We start from the raw sequence: 11,179 nt of genomic DNA, 5'->3' as shown, positions 1-11,179 counted from the left end.
TCAGTTATAGCTAGGGGAATAGTGATGGCCTCATAAAGAAGGTGGCATTTAACCTCAGTCTACAAGAAGAAAGAAAGGCTATATTGATGATTTAAGATGTTGGAGAAGAGCCTTCTAGGAATTATAAAAGGCCTAGAGGAAAAGCAATGTGAGTGAGGGATAGTTAGTTGGCAAGTTTGACTGAAATACAGTATTAGAGTACATGAAGGGAACTAACAATGTAATAAAATTGAAATTGTGTGAAATTGTGGCATAAACTGGAAATCGGATAGAGACTTAAGGGAGTGAACAATACTTAAGATCAGCAAATCAATTAAAAATATTTTTTAGCAAGAAATAAGACTCCTTCAGCGAAACCATTTTCATACATATCATTTTTCTACCCCAATTTTCTCCTCCCCATAATCCCCAATTCACTTTTTCACAGGTTTTCTCCTCAATATCTGTGATCTTTTAAGATGACTATTCAAAACAAAATGAATGAATGAAAAACATTTATTAAACACTTAGTATAATCAAAATACAAACAGAAAAGCAAGACAATTCCTGTTCTTAAGGAGCTCACATTCTAGCAGGAGGGAGACAGAAAATATAGTAGGTTTCAGCTATGAGTCAAATGGCAAGGTTCAGGGGTCCTCAGCGTATGGAGGCAAAGTCTTTGGTAATGTATTAGTGTCATTTCCATTGGTGGAACAATATCCATTTCTGATACTGAACCATTTCACAGTGTTAAGCACTTTAATAGGGAATTTTTTTTTTACTCTCCAATAACTCCTGGGAGAAAGAGGAATATATTTTTGAGAACATGTAATATGTTGGGTTTTCTTTCATTGTAGCTATATTGGAATTCCCCTGGAAGCACATTGGTAGACTGATCTAGGTACAAATAATTGTTCAGGTTTGAATTCCATTACCCCATTTAAAAATAAAACAAAACAAAGCATTGTTAATAAGCGGTGACTCTCCCAAAGTAGATTTTGCCACTTTGTGAAAATTTTTCAGTTTTTCATATTAATCATTAGCCAGTTTAAACAGTCATAATTGTCAAACTCATCTTCTATGGCAAAGTAGATTGCACTTCTCTCACTCTAACCATGAACCACATAGTTTGGGGACTCCAAATGTAAGTAGGATCAGTATGGATTAGCAACAAAGAAAGCTTATCAGTGGCCACATAAGCCCTTGCAACCAAAAGTCAACTCAGTCCTAGATCTTCCCTAATTCATTATCCCCACTCTTTCCTTCCTTTCTATGGCATCTTTCCTTTATTTTTGGCACTGAATTTAGAGTCAGATAAGTTTTAGTCCTCTTCTAAATCTTGTTACATATGTGACCTTGGACAAATCATTTTATCATTTTAGGCCTTGGTTATCTCATCTGTAAAATGAAAATATTAAATAGATTGACCTTCAAGGTCACTTCTAGCTATAAAGCTATGATCATAAATCTCTTCTTCTTAGACTCCTTCTATCTTTGGCATTCACTGAAATCTAGATTACTCTAGAAGCTATAACTCTTGGCATACTCTCTAAGACTATCCTTCTTTAACATTCATTCCAGTTATTCAGATCTTGTCATCATCTATGAACCTCTGAGTCATTCTGCTTACTCTCAATACTTCGTGCCTGATTCACCATCATTTTCTTAACTTCAATATCTATTCCCTTTGAACACCCAACTTCTTCTTTCACCCTCACCATGCCTCTAGTCTACCTCTTACCCAAACCACAGAAGTGTTCATGCCTTAGTTGTCCTTCTTATGATCTACGTTATCCTGACCTTCCCCTAACTTAACTGAATTTGTACCAGGTGTCAGAATGACTAATGACAGCTATAGATAGGTGACTCGCAGAAGAAAAAATAGTCCTATATTTTTTCTGCTCTAATCTAACGTAACGTGCCTTCCCACAAAAATCTCAATTTTCACACAGAAGGAAAAAATAGTCCTATATTCTTTTCTGTTCTAATCTAACATAACGTGCCTTCCCACAAAAATCTCAATTTTCAATATTATTAGAAACATTTCAGTTTCTAAGTGTACTCACAACTGAGAAATTCTTTCTGATGTCTAACTTTAATCTCTTCTGATGAAATACAATACTAGGGACCTATGAAAATAAAGATCCAATCCAAATTCAGCTCATGATTAAGTATAAAAAGGTACAATTCAAGCATAATATTCTGTTTTCCCTAGCACTCATTTTTCCAAAGTAGAAGGAATCCATATTCCTAATGAAATGACAGACACTTAGAAGAGGAAATTTTGCCAAGAAACATGTTACTGATTATTTTTTATTTGTTTTGTCTTTGTCTTTATTTCAATTTGGTGACAAAACCTGCCTCTAAATTATTTTGTCATATAATAATTTGGAATTTAGCTAAAGAGGAAAAAAAAAGCAAACTCCATGAGTATTCTTTCCTTATTCATACTTACTTTTGCTCAAATAATTACCCACTTGAAACAATCACCCAGTTGTCACATAAGGCAAAGTTGAATATTTCTTAAAAGGCTTACATGATATGAGAATCACTTATTTTTAAGTGCATTGCATCTGTTTTTCCAAGCAGAAAGATAATTTTGTTATTTTAGGCAATTTTGCAATTCTGGTTAGACTCATGTCTAAAACTCATGCTTTGTTTAATGTTTTTTGTGTATAACCAAGGAAAGTAGATCAGAATGTACTGCAACTCTGTCCACTCAGTTTTAATGATCCACTTGGCATTATAAAAAAGGAGGAAAATGCTTTGTTATCCTTCATTCTGGCAAAAATGTGTATTGAGTATACACTTTGTGTGTGATGTTGGATATACAAAACTGAATAATGTGGCGGATAAGCAACTACTCCTTTAGATTTATTCAATCTAAATTTAAGCAAATGTGTGTACAACAAATTTATACAAATGTACACAAATAGCTATAATACAAAACAGTATAGAGTTCATGTGTTGCAACAAGTAAAATACAATAGGACTTCAGAGGGAGATATCCATTTTTATAGAGCTTCATGTAGAAGGCAAGAGTGGAATGAGACCTTGAAAAATGGGTAGAATTTTGGTAGAAGTCAGTGGGGAAATATATTCCAAACAGGAAATAGCAGGAGTGAAAGTTCTAAGATTAGATTCTCTAGTTAAAATTAGATGCTACACAATGACAGTGGATTCAGTCAGTACAAACTCAGCAGCATGTGAGTAGGAATGAAGGCAGCATACAGCAGGAGAAATCTAGGGTTGGGGTTTGTTTGTCAAGGGGTGATCAAATATGTGACCAGGGATTCAAAAGTACAGGATATTGTGAGTTAGTACTGAGGGATACAGGGATTGGAAATCCCTTTGAGGAGGTTTAGAAGTGGGGTAGGGACAGTTAGGTGGTCCTGTTAGGTGGTGCAATGGATAGAGCACTACCTTTGGAATCTGGAGAACCTGAGTTCAAAAGCAGCCTCTATTGACACTAACTGAGTGAGCCTGGGAAAGTCACTTAACTCCAATTGTGAAGGAAGGAAGGAAGGAAGGAAGGAAGGAAGGAAGGAAGGAAGGAAGGAAGGAAGGAAGGAAGGAAGGAAGGAAGGAAGGAAGGAAGGAAGGAAGGTAAAAGGAGTGAGGCATAGGGAGAGATGGAAAAATAAAATTATGTTCAGATGATGGAAATTCAGAGACCTTTATCATGGAAATAGAATAAATTGAGATACTGGGAAGATGCAGTATTGATGTGTATTTCTGTGCAGGTTGAAATTCTCCTAATGAGAAAGAAAGGATTGGAATGGAGAGTCAGACTGTGAGCCAGGCAAAGACTCATTCAGAAAGGAGGAAAATGATGGATGCTATAATATGAATTAGATGATAAATTTGGATTGACCAAACCTCAAAGGAGGAGAGGTTACTGCTCAGAGATCTTACTAGAGCAGCAAGAAGAAGCAAGAAGTTTCAGTGCCATCTTGCCCAAAGTATCAGCATAGAAGGGAAAAAATGGTCAAGGATACAATGTCATCAAAAGAGAACCAAATCTCAATGAATGCCAAAAAATAAAAGGAATAAAAATAGAAAAAGTTTAAAAAGAAAGTAATACTTGTTCAGGAAAACTTAGGCATCTTCTTACCTGGTGTCCTATTACTAATCTCTCAGACACTTTCATTTCTGTGATTCTAGGAACCTAGGGAAGTGAGTTGCACATTGGTAATAATACTTCTCTGTTCTTCCTCTTGAGGACAGATAAATAGCAACCTATTTTATTTTAGAATGTTAGGGTTTCTAGTGATCACCTGTCCTTGTTAAAACTTCTGTCCAGTGAAACATCTCACTCTATGAATAATTATTTCATTAACCATGTGAAAGAACTTATTAATGTCACACCCCTAGCCTAAATAAAAGTAATCTTTTCTATAGATCTGATCTGCAGGCACATGTGTAGTTTCCTCTGCACTCAGTAAGATAATAGTGTAAAGCTGCTTATGAGATTTAAAAATGAGAAAAAATTAGGTATTTTTGTGACACCTCACTGTCCATCAGCTGTTACTCATTCTCTTTTTTAGAGACTTTCCATAAGTAAGTTATTTACCTATAGCTTGAATTGGAAGAGAACTTAGTGAAGATTTCAACCAATCCCCTAATTGTGCAAATGTATAAACTGCAATTAAGAGTTTATTAACTTGCCCAAGGTTATGCAGATATAACAAAGTAACAAAGACATTCCAGCATAGGTCTTTTGATTTTAAATCTAATGCTTTCTGCTATATCATTATATTCTTTTCTATTCATTCTCTTAGTTTACCATGGTAAGAATAATATATCCTTTTAAAAATATTATTGATTTTTTTAAACATTGGAAGTATAGTTATTTAAACAAAACAAAATTAAACAAAACAAAAATCCTAACACTGGTCTCAGATAATCATATAAGTCTCATTCTATGTCTATGTCCTAGCAAAAGGAAAGAGATGTTTCTCATAATCAATCCTCTAGACTGCTTTGATTTCCATCTGGAATCAAGGTTAATTAGGTTCATCAACATCTTGATAAAACTGATTTATACTTACATTTATGTGTATATGTGTGTGTGTATGTATGTGTATACAGGAAACCATTTCCTTTTTTTATTTATGGACATATATAAATAGCAAAGTTGTTAGCAATTTTAATAAGAAGATGAAAATTCAGAGTTGAACTAAAATTCCCCACAGATATATTTCAGATTTTCTGAATATTTTTGTCATTATCTCAATTGATTGTGTCTATACAGAGCAAAAAAAAAATGATACATTTACACCATTTTTAAAATCATTTAGGCAAAAACTCTACTACTGAAGAAAAATTGACATTTAAAACTTTTTTAATTATTAAGATTAGATGAGTACATTCATTTAGTTCAATGACCCCTGCTTATGGTACACATAGAATTAGGTTGGTTTTTGTTTGTTTGGTTTTTTCTTTTTTTTTTTTTTAGGTTTTTGCAAGGAAAATACGGTTAAGTGGCTTGCCCAAGGCCACACAGCTAGGTAATTGTTAAGTGTCTGAGACCGGATTTGAACCCAGGTACTCCTGACTCCAGGGCCGGTGCTCCCCAAATTAGTTTTAAATATATACATTTCTTCAAGATTAGAGAACATTCCCTCTCATTTTTGACAGCAGACACAGAAGAAATAGAGGTAGAAAACACATGCATAGATTTTAAAAGACAATAATATTATTTAAATAATGTGCAAATGGGGGCAGCTAGGTGGCATAGTGGATAAAGCACCGGCCTTGGAGTCAGGAGTACCTGGGTTCAAATCCGGTCTCAGACACTTAACAATTACCTAGCTGTGTGGCCTTGGGCAAGCCACTTAACCCCATTGCCTTGCAAAAATCTTAAAAAAAAAATAATGTGCAAATAATTCTTTAAAGAAATTCTCTGAGAGAAGAGAAAAACATTTATTCTCTTCTCTTTAGGATTTTACTTAAGAATAAAGCTTCTCTTCTGTATTATTTTGATCTTTGAAGACAAATAGCAATCACATTAATACCCAGCAGAAAGATTTTACTTGCAATAGGATCACCAAAAAAAGATACTGATAGGACAATTGACTAAGGTTGATGGTCTCAAATTCATTAACTAATACTGGAGCACATCTTCTATCTATATGAATTCTTCTTTTATACTCTATATGAACTCTGACCTTCCTATTGTGAACTCACATAGCAAACAATGACTTTAGTCAACCTGCAGAAAGGTCAGACCAATGATTATAAACAAAGCAATATTATTAATTCAGTGTAACACAAAGATTAAAAAAAACAAGCTAGAAAATCTTTGGAAAAGACTGAAATTAGAATCCAAAGTTGTAACTGGGCAGCTAGGTGGCACAGTGGATAGAGCACTGACCCTGGAGTCATGTGGATCTGAGTTCAAACTAGGCTTCAGACACTTAATAATTACCTAGCTGTGTGACCTTGGGGAAGTCACTTAAACCCAGTGTCTTGCAAAGAAGAAAAAAGAAATATAGAACAAAAATGAAGAATTGGAAATTAAGGGGATGCCCATCAGTTTTGGTATATGATTGTGATGGTATATTATTATGCTATAAGAAATGAGAAGCAGAATGATTTCAGAAAAAGCTAGAAAGATTATGTGATCTGATAAAAAGTGAAGTGAGCAGAACCAGAAGAACTCTGTATGCTTAACAACAATATTACATGATAAACTGGGAATGACTTAGCTACTTTGATGAGTACAATGATCAAAGATAATTTTGAAGGATTAGAATAAAAAATGCTATCCATCTCCAGGGAAAGAATTAATGTAATATAAATACAGATTGATGCATAATTTTTTCACTTTATTTTTCTTGTTCAATTTTGCAGCATAGCTAACATGGAGATATATAATTTTTATGATTTAACATATGTAATTGAGATTATTTTTCTTGTCTTCACAATGCATGAGAGGGTATGAGGGAGAACAAATATTTGGAACGACATTTTAAAGAAATTAATGTCAAAATAATTAATTAATAATTTTTAAGAAGTCTAGAAATAAATGGATCTTTCCTAATAATATGTATCTAAAATGAAGAATTGATATTATATGGATTAAAACAGGCACATTATCATCACTATTATTTGATATAATATCAGAAATCCAAGTCATATAAATTGAACCAGAAAAGAAATTTGAAGGAATAAGCATAGACAAAAAGAGAATTATCACTTTTTGCCAACAATACAATGGAAACTTGAGAGAACCCTAAAGAATCAACTAAAAAAATTTAAATAATAACTTTGGAAAAATAAGAGAATATAATTTAGAACCACAAAAATCTACAGCTTCTCTGTATCTTAGCAACAACTTTCAGCAAGAAGAAGTAGAAAAATAAATTTGAGTCAAATAACTACAGAATATGTAAAATATTTGAGAGGCTACCTACCAGGGTTACCAAGAAACTATGTGAATACAATTACAAAGCAGGCTTTTCAGAAATATAAATACTTATTGTTGATCCATTTCAATAAAATAAAAACTTAAATAAGCAAGTTACTTATTAAGTACAATATCAATGAAATTATTATATTGCCTTCAAAAACTAGGGGGAAAAATCAAAATTTAACTGGAAGGAAAGAATCCACATATCTTATGGGAAATAATGGAAAGGAACAGGCACAGAAGCATCAAATCTAAACTACTACAAAACAGGAATCAATTTAAAAAATATTATTGGATAAGAAATGGAATACCTAATGAATAAAATAAATTCGGTACATAAGATCCAGAAGAAATTGAATGAAGTAGCATAGTGTTCAATAAACCTAAGGACAATGAGATAAGGGGTCATTATTTGATAGGTATTTCTGGGAAAATTGAAAGGCAGTCTGTGGAAAAATTAGACTTAGAACTTTCATACTATATATCATAGAAAGCTCCAAATGGATTTATGACCTATATATAAAAAAGATCATACCATAAATAAATTAGAGATTCAGGAAAGAGATAACTTCTACAACTATGGACAGAGGAACAGTACAGGAATAAACAAGGGATATAGTTAATTACAGGAAATAAACTGGATAATTTTGATTATATAAACAGAAATTATGTAAAACAGAAAAAATTTTAAACAAAGAAAATCATTAGCATTACTAGGGAAGCAACTAAGAATGTAGTAATCTTTGAAGAAACTTTGCAGATAAAGGCTTGTTCCCCAAACTATATAGAAAATTAATTTAAATATATAAGAACAAGAGCCATTTCCCAATAAATAAAAGCTCTAGGAAGATGACTAGGCAGTTCTCAAACAATGAAATTTAATCTATCAATAATTACATGCAAAAAAATGCTCCAAATCATGAGTAATGTAATACTTGTAAAAGAGAGCCTAGTCCTTAGGGAAATAACCAAAATGCCCTTCCTGTTAAAACCCTCTTACATGGATATTTGGTAAGTCTTCTTCCAGGGAAATATAAGGTATTCCATGACTGTTCCCTGTCTTCATATTATGGGACAAGAAGGGTTTTTTGATTAGTTTATAAGCCAGAACTCAAAAAAATCCCCCAATAAATTGTCCTTTATCTCTTTTTCCTCCCTAGCTGAGTTGAATGAGGAGCAAAAATTGTTATGGGCCTCTGGGAGGGAAAGGGGCTTTGGAATCGTTCTCAGATGGTTGCCAGGAAATAATGCAGCTTCACTTACATATTCATGAAAGGAACTTACACAGGATGTGAAGAGATTATATCAGGCAAAACATACTACCATGCTCCAAAGAATTGGGATTTAATTGCCCAGTACCCCCTTATGCTAATAATTAGAAAATGCAAATTTAAACAGCTTTTATATTCCACCTAATATCCATCGGATTTACAAAAATGACAAAAAAGGAAAATGACAATTGTTGGGGAAGCTATGAATAGGCAAACACACTAAATACAAGAATACTCCTTTTTGTTTTAGGAAAGAATTGGAAGTTTTTCCTTAAACTAATCTAGAGGCATAGAATATGAACAATCAGTATATATAGATTTGTTTTTTACCTGACTATACCTATTTATTTCAAGTGAAGGCTTTTATTTTTACTTTGGGGAATAGGGATAAAATAGTGATTGTCATACTAGGAAAAAAAGAAAAGAATTTGAGCCAATCAATTTAAAAGACAAAAGAAATTTCAGAAGGGGACACAAAGAGAGGAAGTTAGATCAGACAAAGTAAATTTGAATTTTATGGGAAAAATCTCCACATGGTTAGGAAAAAATAAATGATATATAATAAAAGTCTATGGCTTCATATGCAATCATATTTTATTTCTTTAATTTTGTTAAAATGTTCATTTTGTTGATATTTATAAAGTTCATATTTAAATAAAAAAGGAAAAATTTAAAAGAATAATATCAGAAGCCAAAAATCAATCAAAAAGCATTTATTAAGAATTAACTATATGTTGGGTCTACAAAAGCAAGCAGAATGAAACTCATGGAGTTTACATTCTAATGAGGAAAGACATAAAAGAGGGAAATACAAGAAAGATATCTACAGGAAATCCCAGGGAAAATCCATGAATTATGAATCAGTCAATAAACATTTATTGTTGTTGTTCAGCATGTCCTACTCTTTGTGACACTATGAATTATACTATCTATGGTTTTCTTGGCAAACATATTGGAGTGATTAATCATTTCCTTCTCCAGTAGATTAAGGCACAAAGAAGTTAACTGACTTGTCCAGAATCACACTCAGCTGGGAAGTGTCTGAGGCTGGATTCAAACTCAGATCTTCCTGATTCCAAATTCTGTGCTCTATGTGCTCTATCCACTGAGTTATGTAGTTGATTTCTACAGATCAGGCTAAGCACTAAGGATGCAAAAAAGAGGTTTACAGCTACTAAAGGAGACAACATGCAAACAGATATATAAAAAGCAGGCTATATAAGAAACAATTAATAAGGAAGGTATTGGAATAAGAGGGGAAGGCTTCCTGTAGAGATTTAATTGGGACTGAAAAAAAAAGGAGATAAGTAGTGAGAGTGGAGAAGGGAGAGCATTCCAGACATAAGGAAGAACTAGAGAGAATTATCAGAGGAAAGAGATGGATGAAATGTTTGAATAAATTATATTATATGATATAATGAAGTACTATGTATCTACGAGAAATTATTAAAGTGATTATTTCAGAGAAACCTGGAAAGACTTGAATGGATTAATGTAGAGCAAAGAAAACTGAATCATTTATATTATAATATTATATTATAATAACACAAAAATAAGAATTCTGATCTATGCCATGATCAACTATGATTCCAAAGCGTTCATAATAAGGAATGATACTCACCTCCTGAAGGAGAAATATTTCTCCTGAAGGAGAAATATTCAGAATGAGACACATGATTTTGGGCATAATCAACTTGAAAATTTGTTTGCTAAAGAATGCATATTTTTATAAAGATTTTGTTTTTCTTTTTTGGGTGACTATGAGGACTGTTAAAAGTGACCTCACATGGATGAAGTTAAAAATCCAGAACCCTATCAAGGCCCTCACCCAAAAGACTGTAGCATATTTTAATGCTGGCATCAACATTAAGTTTGATCATTAACTACAAGTTTTATCACCAACTCCATTTCCTCCAGAATTGATTACTTCTCTTATGGCATCAAGTTGGTAGACTCTTAATTAAGTATTTATTTTTCTGGATATTGAGGTAGGATTTGAGGAAAAGTGTAAATAATGTAATTACCTATTTATTTTCCCAATTTGGTCTCAATTAAATATTTTCCTATTTGATTTGTTACTTCTGTGAGGTCTGTTTATATACATTATGTGTTGGAATATCTAAAATGTATTTGCATCATTAGGTTTATTCAAACTATCCCAGAACCCCAAGTAGCAAAGGATTTGAAAATTGAATAAGGACCTGGTTACACAAAAGGACAAATAAATGCATGAGACATTTCAAAATAATATTTAATAGTATTTGGCAACTAATTTAATAAAATAGGAAAAAGGGATAAGGGTAATCATCCCCTAGACAGAAAAAGGGAACCATGCACAGGAAGTTAATCAGTAGGGAGAGATGATGGATTTTGTTTTAGATTTGGCTTTTGCAGCAATAGCAGGGTCTTTTTTTAAATGGAAATGTCCATTTGGAAGTTGAAAATATGGAATAAGTATCCTAGCAATCTTTCCCAAAGAGCAACTCTAACTGACAATGAAATTCAAGGTAATGTC

Source organism: Macrotis lagotis, chromosome 5, assembly GCF_037893015.1.
Source record: "Macrotis lagotis isolate mMagLag1 chromosome 5, bilby.v1.9.chrom.fasta, whole genome shotgun sequence".
Lineage (NCBI taxonomy): Eukaryota > Metazoa > Chordata > Mammalia > Peramelemorphia > Peramelidae > Macrotis > Macrotis lagotis.
Note: the sequence above shows the minus strand (reverse complement) of the source record.